Genomic DNA, 13,822 nt, shown 5'->3' with positions numbered 1-13,822 from the left:
AAGCAACTTAAATTGGAAAGATCACATAGATAATATTGTGGGGAAGGTGAAACGAAGACTGCACTTTGTTGGCAGGATACTTAGAAGATGCACCAAACCCACTAAAGAGACAGCCTACATTACACTTGTCTGTCCTCTGCAGGAATATTGCTGCATGGTGTGGGATCCTTAGCAGGTAACATTGAGAGAGGACATCGATAAAGTGCAAAGAAGGGCAGCTCATTTCGTGTTATCAAGCAATAGGGGTGAGACTGTCACTGATATATGAGAGTTGGGGTGGCAGTCATTGAAACAAAGGCAGTTTCCTTTGGGGCAATATCTATTTACGAAATTTCAACCACCAACTTTCTCTTCCGAATGCGTAAATATTTTGTTGACACTCACCTATGTAGGGATCATCATCATAAAATACGAGAAATCAGAGCTCAAACAGAAAGATTTAGGTGTTCCTTTTTCCCACGTGCCATTTGAGAGTGGAATGGTAGAGCAGTAGTATGAAAATGGTTCGATGAACCCTCTGCCAGGCACTGAAGTGTGAATTGCAGAGTAACCATGTAGACATATAAAAATAAATAAAAGCACTTCTTTAGCAGCACAGTACATTTTATTTGGACTGGGGTAAAACCTAACTAGCACGATTGTGCTACTGACATTTTGAGAAAACTATCACCCTGAGAATTTCAGTATTTTTACCTGATTACACAGGTCATAATGCATGGGACATGGCATATTTCAGATAGAGGTTTGCTAACTTTTCTCTCAGGGTGGAAAGGGATAATGCAGACAAATCTTCCATTTCTTTATGGAAAAGAAGGATTGAGATAGTTTTTCATCACATTTAGTCAGCAGACCACTTTGTGTGCCTGTAGTCCAAGTCGTTGGATGTGACCAGCTGCCTCTTGTACATGTGGCACACAGCAGCTGGCAGGCACCCCACCACCAGCACAGTGACAAGTGATATCACCACAGGGGAGGTGTCCACCCCCTCAGACTCTCTGCTCACACAGTCAGCAAGTGGACTGGTTTTCCAACCACCCACAATTCCCAGGAGGCATTCGCACCCTGTAAATGCTCAAAGTTTTCAATGATGAACCATTAAAGCTAATCAGTTTCTTTAGAGATGAGGAATTAGCAGGATTGGAAATATTTAGAAGCTAAATATTCAGTAGTGCCAGGTAATATCACAAACTGGAATAAATCTAGAAACTCTTCCCAAGAACTGGAGGGAATCTAGAACACGTCCTAGGGCTGACAACACACTGGAACCAGCAGTGGCTGTGTTTTGCCTGCACCTGGTACTCTCAATGTGAGCCAACCTACATAGGGGACCAGTAGGACTTGTTCTCTGATGTATTATTCCAGCACTGCAGTTACTACCAATGTGCTGTCAAAGACACATATCAGCTCTGACTGCTTCACATTGTTGTAGACTACTGTGTCTGGGGAGTGTCCACTACAGAAACCTTACCTCATTCTTGCAGGAGATGTTTTCACCTGCTATGTGCAGCTTGGCACAGGAGCACTTAGCACCTCGAGGAGCGATTATGTGTATGTGGGAGCAGCGCAAGTCACAATGGCAGTTAGCATATATATATTCTATGTTTGTATTGGTACATTACATATTTTAGATTTTCAGGGTACAATTCTTAAACTATATGAATTAAATTCTCACGACTTGTGAACAGTTTGCATTAGGACTTTCAAACTGCACGGTTGATCACAAGGCACAATGGGAATTAGTTCACACACAGGCATGCACCTTGTTGAGATTTGCACATGAAAATGTCACGGTACAGCGCACCTGACTGTATAGCTCTTGTGAAGGCCTATTATGTGAACAATAACAGCCCAACAGCAGCTCAAAGGAAGTTTGCATCTAAGTTCAGCTCTAAATAACCAGTCCAAGTGTGGCAACAATCAAGAATTTGATTCACAAGTTTGAGAAAACAGGTAATGTTTGTGATGACAGTATTGGCAATGTTGGCCATCCAAAGAGAGACAACAGGAGGAAATCAACTGATAGGGACTGCAACAAATTGTTGTTCAATATCTGTATCTCCTCCCATACAAAATTCAAACCCATCAGCCATTAAGCCCCAGGGCCATAGAACAGTTGTTGAGTTTTGCAAACACTCTTGTCCACAGAATCGACGAACAGGACTTTGATGTTAGTATAGTTTGGTATACTGGCGAAGCTTTGATGTTAGTATAGTTTGGTATACTGGCGAAGCTTTGATGTTAGTATAGTTTGGTATACTGGCGAAGCCCACATTCATTTGGATGGGTTCGGGGGACCGAGAATCTGCATTTCATGATCAAGAAGTCTCTTCACCTTCAACGGGTTACTGTGACCTGTGCAATGTCCAGTCACAGAATAGTCTCTGTGATATTCATTGGCGGCATGGTGGCTGCCGAATGGTACATGTAGGTTTCAAAAAATGATTTCATCCTCATTATCCCAGGTGACCCTGATTTCGTAAAGATGTTTTTCACACATGGCAGAGCTCGACCCCATTGACTTATGAGAGGGTTTGATGCCTTGGAGGAGCACTTTGAGAACTGCATTCAAGGTCTGGGGTACCCCGAGGCCACTGGCATGGTTCTCAATTGGCCACCATGTACTCCTTTTTGTGGGGCTATGTTAAAGACACAGTGCACAGCAATAGCCCCAAAACAATTGCTGAGATGAAAACAGCTATTCAGGTGGTCCTTGACATCTGCTATGTTCCGACACTTTGGTACATCAGGTAGAATTTCGCTACTCGTCATCACCAATGTGTCATAACCTAAATCCAAATATCTGTAGTGACATTTACATGTTGAATAAAAATTAATTTACCTTTTTTTCAATGTAATTCAATAAATGTCACCCTCTTCTTTTTGTTCTATAGATCCGAGGATGGAGAACACGTGAAGCAGGAACACAATACCTTTACAGAAATAGAGAACTGCTGTTGTTCCTTCTAAGTGTCTTAAAATGTGAAACATCAGGTGGAATGGCTGTATTTGTTTTATTACCACTCAGATATTTCTGTTCTGTTCCATATACAAAAATGATTAGTACTACCTCGGTCAAATAATGAAAATTGCTTCTGAATTACTTTGTATTTGCTTGAGTGTATTAGGAAACAAAACAGCTACTTCAAAGAATCCACTGCTGTTACTGCTGCTGCTGCTCTTTCATTAATCAGTTGCTGTCTAATGCATCAAACAAAGTGTTAGGAAAAAACTGATAGTTGGCCAAGTTACACCATCCGCTTCACATAAACACTCCAGTTACAAAATGTTCCCAAGTCTAAGTATTACAGTAAATAAGATGTTAACAAGGTATTTATTTTGTTTCTGAATCTCCAATTCCTCCTTGATATCTACCAGGAACCTGTTACAAACTTTTTCATCGGAATGTAAATTATACTCCAAATCCCAGATACAGATGCATGTTCTATATGGAAATTCATGTGGGTGTAGTATTGAGGTTATGAATTTCACAGCCCTCCTTAAATTCACACACAATTTCAGAAATAACACGTCTGTGCAATTCACAAGCTGTTTAGAAGCCACCCGTGTCTGCTCCCTGGTGCACTCTGGTGAGCCACTTAAGAAACAGTATTCTTTAAGTGACCACATAGGGCTGCTCGGCCTATTCTGTAACCTGCATTACTAATGTCCAGTCAATGTGTTCAGTGCTACACACAACCTTCACATTTTATCTTATGTATTGGTCTGCAATGTACCAAGTTCCACAAATTGTGTGTGTTCTTAGTATAACAAACTTGGCAACAAGCGAGGGTTACGTTTCCTCCGTGTACGAGTGCCAGTGCTGAGTCACCAGACAAACATCTCAATGGAAGAAATATTTGAACACATCACTGCCCAGCAGCACACTTTCACAGAACAGCAGGCTCTCGCCACTGCTCTCAAGTGGCATCTGCTTGTTTGCAAACAGGTTACTCTCCCACCAGCGAAACTGTTGCCCATTCTGGCATACGACGAAACACCTGAAGATTGGGACTCCTACGAGACACTGTTATTACAGCATTTCTAGGTTTTTCGAGAGGGGAATACTGACCTGAGCAGAGCTTTCTTTCCTGGTTTTCACTGCGCAGTCATCAGTTGTGCCAAATTGAACTTTTGCAACAACTGGCAGGTTTATTTGATAAAATGTGTCAACTTCTCTCAACATGTTACTGTGACAGAACACTGTCACTGTGACGCATGTAGAAATTTTACCATTGTCAGAAACACCCAAACCAATCCTACAAAGCCTGGGCTGCGGAATTACACAGGTTGAGCAATTGTCATAATTTGTCACTAGTACCCTTCCACTCATTACATGATGCACAATAGTTGTTTCAGTCAGAAAGGGAAGACTCTGAAAACACATTTCATGAGAGAATCTGACACTTACAGACATGTTCAATACAGCGCAGCCCTGTGAAGTGTCATGCTGCCACTGGCGATCAGATTGCTGTGTGTGTGGTTGGTGGGGGGGTATTTGAACTAACTCAGTCGTCCCCTATTAGCTACGCTGCAAGTGTTCAGGGTGATGGGGAGCTGTGGCAGCTGTACAACCTTCGACTCAGCATCACACAGGGCAGTGTCAGTTAAGGCCACAGCAGCAACAGGCCACATTACAACAGCGGCTTTGTGCCCCCTTTGTCCCACCCTTACTGTTTCGTCTGACAAGAGCATGCTGCATGCCCTAGGCTGAATGTGACAAGTGTCTAAGGAAAGTCCAAATTGCATTGGTGAGAAACTTCTTCAAATTTTATCATTCCTGGGTTCCAGAATGTCAGACTATTAACAGACATTACTACCTTGAGATTCTTACTCAACTCCACGAGAAAATAAACTACCTGAATTGTCAAAGGACAAATTACAGGTTCTGCATCAAGTCAATGCCACAGGCTCATACTGCGTTGTTTGTTAAATAGGTTTGTAGCAAAATACCTCATCTCAGTGTTGGACCACCTACAACATTTGTTGGACTTGCCACAGTGTCACTTATCCTTTCCCAAGATCAAATCTGCATAAAGAAGAGACAAACTTTCAGTCTGTTTTAAGCAGTGAAAAAGTAGCACATGTCGAGGAGCTCACAGATGACGACTTCTAACACTATTTCCCATTTATATCAACAGAAAATTCCCTATGAGTGTTGTAGAGAGAGAGAGAGAGAGAGAGAGAGAGAGAGAGAGAGAGAGAGAGAGAGAGGAAGAGAGTGTATGACAACTAAATATTTATCTTTTGAAACCAGATGTTTTACAGCAATAGTCACATTAGTTTATATCCACACCTCACATGTTCACAAATCCAGCACTGATAGCTCACAACTGCTTTCTAATTCGTAACTTCTCTATTTGTAATGGAACACTATGTAGATTGGAAAAAGCAAAAAGAATGAACAAAAATCCACTTTTCCCAGTGTGACAATAGAAATGTGATCTAGAATAACATTTTTACCTACTGTTTCAATGTGCTGTTTGTGTTATTTCCCAATGCCTTTCACTAAATGCATTGAAAGTTGTATTGCATGATACTCACTTTTTGAGAAATGAGTGAGTGGAAGAATTTAACTATTGCACCAATCATATACAAATCTAAAAGTTAAGGAAATCTCTCTGTACCAACAAGATATTGATAACAAAAATATTGCAATCTTCTGAAAACTCTCAAAATCCTAAACTAAATCATGGAACATTGGAAAATTCAGGATGGAATAATAACAATATTATGAAAGGTCTGTCTGACCATGATGGACAACGAGTTACTTTCAACAGCTTGGGAATTCCTTAGATGGAAAACAGTAAGGAAAATAAGTGAGGAAGCTATTCAAACGTTCAGATCATGTCTTCAGCATACTGACTGGACACCTGTTTATCTAGCAGAAACTGCTAATTCAAAATACAATTTATTCACAAATGAGATAGCAGGTACCTTTGAAAGTGTATTTCCAAAAAAGTCATACAGAGTCCAACCTGCTAGGTCTGCAAAAATACCATGGCTCACTAAGGGCATCATAGCTTCCTGTCAGAGATAAAGACAACTCTACATAGCATCAAAGACTTCTAACAACCCTGCTCAGCTAAAACATTATGAACTCTACTGTAAAATTCTTGCCAAAGTAATTAAAAACTCTAAAAGTATGTGTATAGCATCTGAAATTACTAATTCTGAAAATAAAATTAAAACAATCTGGAATGTGATAAAGAGAGAAACAGGGACTGTAAACTACACCAAAGACAAATATATTGTTTTAACTGTTGACAACTCAGAGATAACTAATAGTGAGGAAATTGCTGAAATCTTTAACCAACATTTTTTAACTGTCCCAACACAGATAGGTTGCCATGGTTCTGTAGATAAAGTTGCCTGTATAATGAAAAATAATTTTCCAGAACCTTTCAGTCAAATAAGTGTGCTTCCCATTACTGCCAATGAAATCAAAAAAATCATACAGTCTTCGAAAAATAAACATTCTGCTGGTATCGACGATATTTCAAGCAAGCTGTCGAAGGCTTGCTGCAGTGAAGTGGCCGAAGTTTTGTCTCACATCTGCAACACATCCATGCAACAAGGAGTGTTTCCAGACAGAATGAAATACTCTGTTGTCAGGCCCCTGTACAAAGCAGGGGATGCTACTATCGCCCTATCTCTCTATTAACAACATTTTCAAAAGTCCTAGAAAAAGCTCTGTACAACAGGATTTCTCATTCACAAATGATGTTCTAGAGTCTATAAACAGCAAGAGGCTGCCAATTGGTGTCATATGCAACCTATCAAAGGCGTTCGACTGTGTAGATCACCAGATACTCCTCAAGAAGGCCTGTCGTTATGGAATTACAGGACCTGTAGGGAACTGGTTAAAATCGTACCTCGAAAATAGGAAGCAGAAGATTATTCTAGATGTTTCAGAGAGTGTATCACAATATATAGTGGACTCTGAGTGGGGAATTGTGCAGCATGGAGTGCCACAGGGATCAGTGCTTGGGCCCTCGCTGTTCCTCATATATGTTAATGACCTGCCTCTATCCATCAATAAGCAGTGTAAATTTACAATGTTCGCTGATGATACGAGCATTGTGGTGGATAATGTGTCGACTACTGACTCAGAATCCGACGTGAATGATATCCTTAAAGAAGTTCTGGGTTGGTTTAGTATCAACTCCCTTTCAATAAACCTGAAAAAAAACCAATTGTATCCAGTTCCAGACAACCCACAAAAACCCAAAAGAAATAGTTATCACACAGAATGATCAGATGATAAAGCAAGTGTACTTATCAAAATTCCTAGGCGTATATGTGGACAGTAGGCTGAACTGGGAACATCACGTTCTACAAACACTAAAACGGCTGACGTAGGCAACATTTGCTTTACGAATTTTGTCACGCTTTGATGACATTACCGTCTCAAAGTCAGCTTACTTTGGCTATTTTCATTCAGTCATGTGTTATGGCATCATCTTCTGGGGCAATACACCTGCCGCAAAGAAAATCCTCACAGCACAAAAAAGAGCAATAAGAATCATTTGTGGTGTACCCCCACGAACCTCGTGTCGAAATCTTTTTAAACGACTTGAAATACTGACAGCAACATCTCAGTAGATATATTCACTGATGTGCTTCATAATAACTAACCCCACTATGTATGAAACGAATTGCCTACATCATGAACATAACACCAGAAGAAAAGACGATTTCCACTGTGAGTTAAATAACTTGACACTTATTCAGAAAGGGGTAAAGTACGCTGGAACGAAAATTTTCAATTCCCTACCCAACAGCATCAAAAGTATAAGGAGTAGTACATCAGTATTTAAACATAGCTTGAAAAATTATTTACTTGAGACCTCTCTTTATTCACTAGAGGAATTCTTTCAGAGAAATAAGTAAAACCCAGATTGGAAAGATGTTTTTAAATTTTTTGACACTGTTTACTGTTAAACTAATGTAATAAAGCCCTAATGTAAAAATTCCTGTTTTTCTCATTTCCATTTTTGGGTCACTTTTAAACACAAAGTGGGAAGTTTTGATTACTGTTCAAGGTTAAAATAGATGCAATAATGCCCTAAATATGAAACTGCTATCTTCACATTTATGTTGACTAGTTTTTAAGCTAATAAGTATGACTTTTGTGCACTGTTGTTAATACTATAACAATGTCTTTATTCTATGTATTTTATTATGTACATTGACACGTTCCACATCTGAGTGACTTGCTCACATGTACAGATCTATGGAACAAGTATACAAATAAATAAAATAAATAAATAAACTGTATGGCAGACATGTTGAGTGACACATGAACAACAAAGACTACTGAACATGTAGGCTCGTGGCCAGAATGAGACTGTAGTAATGTTTTGTTACCTGTGTGAAACTCTTAAGACATTTTTTATTTCTTCATGTTGCACAAATTGTGAGACCTGACAACTCATTTACCCTTTCTTCTCAAATACTCACAAACAAGTGTATTGACTGTGTCGTTGCCAATCCTGCTGCCACATTCGCCCACCATGACGACAGCACAGAGCTTCTCTATCAGGTGGCACACCTGTGGGAAGGAAAAACACTGCTGAGAAACAACTTCTGGTATACTCTGTAATGAAACTACTTTTCACCTAACTCATTTCACACAGTGCTGGAGTGTCGCCACATCGGATGTCACCTGCACCTCTCAACGCTTTGGCAAAAGTGGGCTGCAGTCACAGAGGAGACTGCTACAACCAAAAGGAGTAAAATTAGCTGCTAGAAATGCTATATAATTACCCATGCCTACTGCACTACTTACAAACTGCAAGTGAAGTGACGTATTGACATGACTCTCGACAGCCTTACGGTGGGAGCTCCAATCTGAGAACAACTCCGAGACGATGAATCAGCTGACAAGCAGTTTTACCCAAACTGAGTATCAGTTGCACCCCTTTGCACCCATTTGTACGTCACTCTGACCAGCTGGCACATCATTCATGTGTTTGATGTTCTTTGAGATCCAGTCTACTGCCACCTCTGTTGAGTTACCTATCCCTTCCACATATGTCCTGCTGTGGTCTTCAGTGACTAGCAGTAAATTGTTACTGTTTCTCCTGCATGTTAAGGAGTTTTAGTGCTCCTTCACACTGTTTTAAATCTTTCATTATGTATCTCTCTGTAGTGAAATAATGTTTAAACATATTGTGAGGAACCAGCCAACTTAAATAATGACAAAAAACTAACAGCAGTAAACATTATTAGTTAAAATTCAGTAATGAATCAGTGGAGAATGTGAAACTTTAGGAACATTTAAATTTAGTCACATTTTGAACTGAATTGTTATATATACAAATACTTTTATCAATAACTGGAGAATCTATTGAAGGGAAGGGTACGTGCAAAAATAGTGGAAGAAAATTGTATTTGTCCATAACGTTCAGCCTGATAGCTTCTTAAAACTTCACAGCATCTATAGTCCTATATGTTATGGATAGGGCATTTTATACAAAAGTAAGTTAACGTCACAAGAACCACATGTTGCACAGCAAAAGGAAAATACCATTTTATAAGGAACCTTAACAATGTTTTTTCTGTATAAAATATTTCTGGAGTATAGACAAATAAGTAAGTGTGAATAAATCCAAGTTGTGAGGTTTAATACCACTTGAGGGAAAATACAAGCTGGTTGTGTTGTTCAATACCTCTTTTCATTAATTCTCAAGCTTTGGACAACATATTTCCAGAGAAATGGTTTTCTAATCATGTTCAGGTAATTCAAGGTCAAAATGTAATCTCATTATCAAAGATATTTGGATCTAAATAATGGTGATAAAACTAAACCTGAGAACAATTTATGTATAAAGCAGGTTAAATACTTTGGTGTTCAAAGAAGAAATACTCAACAGTAGATTAGGATTTAGAGGTATTCCAGCTTTATTTCAGCCTTTAGCGCTGAAGACATTGCAAAATAAAAGTGAGCTAGCAAGAAAAGTACAGTCATCTGGAACTCAAATAGCTGGCCTGGGTAGTCAACATTATGAAATTTATTACCACATAATATACTTCCAGTAGCATAGAGTACATAAACCCTCCATTTTGTCTGAGTTCCACAAACAAGACTCAGAACTTTACATTCCAGTTTTTATTTTTGGGCTCTGACCCTAGAAGATTTGCTATATCTTTATTTCACATATTAACACTATCTTCCCCCTTCCCCCCCCCCCCCCCCCCCATTAACCATGGACCTTGCCATTGGTGGGGAGGCTTGCATGCCTCAGTGAGACAGATAGCCGTACCGTAGGTACAACCACAGCTGAGGGGTATCTGTTGAGAGGCCAGACAAACGTGTGGTTCCTGAAGAGGGGCAGCAGCCTTTTCAGTAGTTGCAAGGGCAACAGTCTCGATGATTGACTGATCTGGCCTTGTAACAATAACCAAAACGGCCTTGCTGTGCTGGTACTGCAAACGGCTGAAAGCAAGGGGAAACTATGGCTGTAATTTTTCCCGAGGGCATGCAGCACTACTATATGATTAAATGATGATGGAGTCCTCTTGGGTAAAATATTCCAGAGGTAAAATAGTCCCCCATTCAGATCTCCGGACTACTCAAGTGGATGTCGTTATCAGGAGAAAGAAAACTGGCATTCTACGGATCGAAGCGTGGAATGTCAGATCCCTTAATTGGGCAGGTAGGTTAGAAAATTTAAAAAGGGAAATGGATAGGTTAAAGTTAGATATAGTGGGAATTAGTGAAGTTCGGTGGCAGGAGGAACAAGACTTTTGGTCAGGTGACTACAGGGTTATAAACACAAAATCAAATAGGGGTAATGCAGGAGTAGGTTTAATAATGAATAGGAAAATAGGAATGCGGGTAAGCTACTACAAACAGCATAGTGAACGCATTATTGTGGCCAAGATAGATACGAAGCCCACACCTACTACAGTAGTACAAGTTTACATGCCAACTAGCTCTGCAGATGACGAAGACATTGAAGAAATGTATGATGAAATAAAAGAAATTATTCAGATAGTGAAGGGAGACGAAAATTTAATAGTCATGGGTGACTGGAATTCGTCAGTAGGAAAAGGGAGAGAAGGAAACATAGTAGGTAAATATGGATTGGGGGTAAGAAATGAAAGAGGAAGCCACCTTGTAGAATTTTGCACAGAGCATAACTTAATCATAGCTAACACTTGGTTCAAGAGTCATAAAAGAAGGTTGTATACCTGGAAGAATCCTGGAGACACTAAAAGGTATCAGATAGATTATATAATGGTAAAAGACAGAGATTTAGGAACCAGGTTTTAAATTGTAAGACATTTCCAGGGGCAGATGTGGATTCTGACCACAATCTATTGGTTATGAACTGCAGATTGAAACTGAAGAAACTGCAAAAAGGTGGGAATTTAAGGAGATGGGACCTGGATAAACTGAAAGAACCAGAGGTTGTACAGAGTTTCGGGGAGAGCATAAGGGAACAATTGACAGGAATGGGGGAAAGAAATACAGTAGAAGAAGAATGGCTAGCTCTGAGGGATGAAGTAGTGAAGGCAGCAGACGATCAAGTAGGTAAAAAGACGAGGGCTAATAGAAATCCTTGGGTAACAGAAGAAATATTGAATTTAATTTATGAAAGGAGAAAATATAAAAATGCAGTACATGAAGCAGGCAAAAAGGAATACAAACGTCTCAAAAATGAGATCGACAGGAAGTGCAAAATGGCTAAGCAGGGATGGCTAGAGGACAAATGTAAGGATGTAGAGGCTTGTCTCACTAGGGGTAAGATAGATACTGCCTACAGGAAAATTAAAGAGGCCTTTGGAGATAAGAGAACCACTTGTATGAACATCAAGAGCTCAGATGGAAACCCAGTTCTAAGCAAAGAAGGGAAATCAGAAAGGTGGAAGGAGTATACAGAGGGTCTATACAAGGGCGATGTACTTGAGGACAATATTATGGAAATGGAAGAGGATGTAGATGAAGATGAAATAGGAGATATGATACTGCGTGAAGAGTTTGACAGAGCACTGAAAGACCTGACTCGAAACAGGGCCCCCGGAATAGACAACATTCCATTGGAACTACTGACAGCCTTGGGAGAGCCAGTCCTGACTAAACTCTACCATCTGGTGAGCAAGATGTATGAAACTGGCGAAATACCCTCAGACTTCAAGAAGAATATAATAATTCCAATCCCAAAGAAAGCAGGTGTTGACAGATGTGAAAATTACTGAACAATCAGTTTAATAAGCCACAGCTGCAAAATACTAACACGAATTCTTTAAAGACGAATAGAAAAACTAGTAGAAGCTGACCTTGGGGAAGATCGGTTTGGATGCAGTAGAAATACTGGAACACGTGAGGCAATACTGACCATACGACTTATCTTAGAAGAAAGATTAAGGAAAGGCAAATGTACATTTCTAGCATTTGTAGACTTAGAGAAAGCTTTTGACAATGTTGACTGGAATACTCTCTTTCAAATTCTAAAGGTGGCAGTGGTAAAATACAGGGAGCGAAAGGCTATTTACAATTTGTACAGAAACCAGATGGCACTTATAAGAGTCGAGGGACATGAAAGGGAAGCAGTGGTTGGGAAGGGAGTAAGACAGGGTTGTAGCCTCTACCCGATGTTATTCAATCTGTATATTGAGCAAGCAGTAAAGGAAACAAAAGAAAAATTCGGAGTAGGTATTAAAATCCATGGAGAAGAAATAAAAACTTTGAGGTTTGCCGATGACATTGTAATTCTGTCAGAGACAGCAAAGGACTTGGAAGAGCAGTTGAATGGAATGGACAGTGTCTTGAAAGGAGGATATAAGATGAACATCAACAAAAGCAAAACGAGGATCATGGAATGTAGTCGAATTAAGTCGGGTGATGCTGAGGGAATTAGATTAGGAAATGATACACTTAAAGTAGTAAAGGAGTTTTGCTATTTGGGGAGCAAAATAACTGATGATGGTCAAAGTAGAGGATATAAAATGTAGACTGGCAATGGCAAGGAAAGCGTTTCTGAAGAAGAGAAATTTGTTAACATCGAGTATAGATTTAAGTGTCAGGAAGTCGTTTCTGAAAGTATTTGTATGGAGTGTAGCCATGTATGAAAGTGAAACATGGACAATAAATAAATTGGACAAGAAGAGAATAGAAGCTTTTGAAATGTGGTGTTACAGAAGAATGCTGAAGATTAGATGGGTACATCACATAATTAATGAGGAAGTATTGAATAGGATTGGGGAGAAGAGAAGTTTGTGGCACAACTTGACTAGAAGAAGGGATCGGTTGGTAGGACATGTTCTGAGGCATCAAGGGATCACCAATTTGGTATTGGAGGGCAGCGTGGAGGGTAATAATCGTAGAGGGAGACATAGAGATGAATACACTAAGCAGATTCAGAAGGATGTAGGTTGCAGTAGGTACTGGGAGATGAAGCAGCTTGCACAGGATAGAGTAGCATGGAGAGCTGCATCAAACCAGTCTCAGGACTGAAGACCACAACAACAAGAACAACAACACTATCTCTAATAAATCCTGTTTTCCAAAACTCAGATTTCATACCAGATTCTATATTTCTTAACGGTTACATATTAGTTGGAGTTTTTTCTACAACCTTCAGAAATCTTCACTAATAGGTTCAATGTTTCTAACAATCCCAACATGCCAGAACACGAGATCCAGGTCCTTTAAGGAATTCTGTTACCAGATACTGTGTTGAAGTGGTTAATTTTGATGTAAGCTGCAAAACCGTTTAAAAGAATGCTGCTGCCTCAGACAGACGCAGACAGTGGCATCTGGAACTTAAATCAGTAGGAGCCCACCCCAGCTTCAAAGCCACATGCACATTAAGCA

Source organism: Schistocerca americana, chromosome 11, assembly GCF_021461395.2.
Source record: "Schistocerca americana isolate TAMUIC-IGC-003095 chromosome 11, iqSchAmer2.1, whole genome shotgun sequence".
Classification (NCBI taxonomy): domain Eukaryota; kingdom Metazoa; phylum Arthropoda; class Insecta; order Orthoptera; family Acrididae; genus Schistocerca; species Schistocerca americana.
This window is presented reverse-complemented; position numbering follows the sequence as displayed.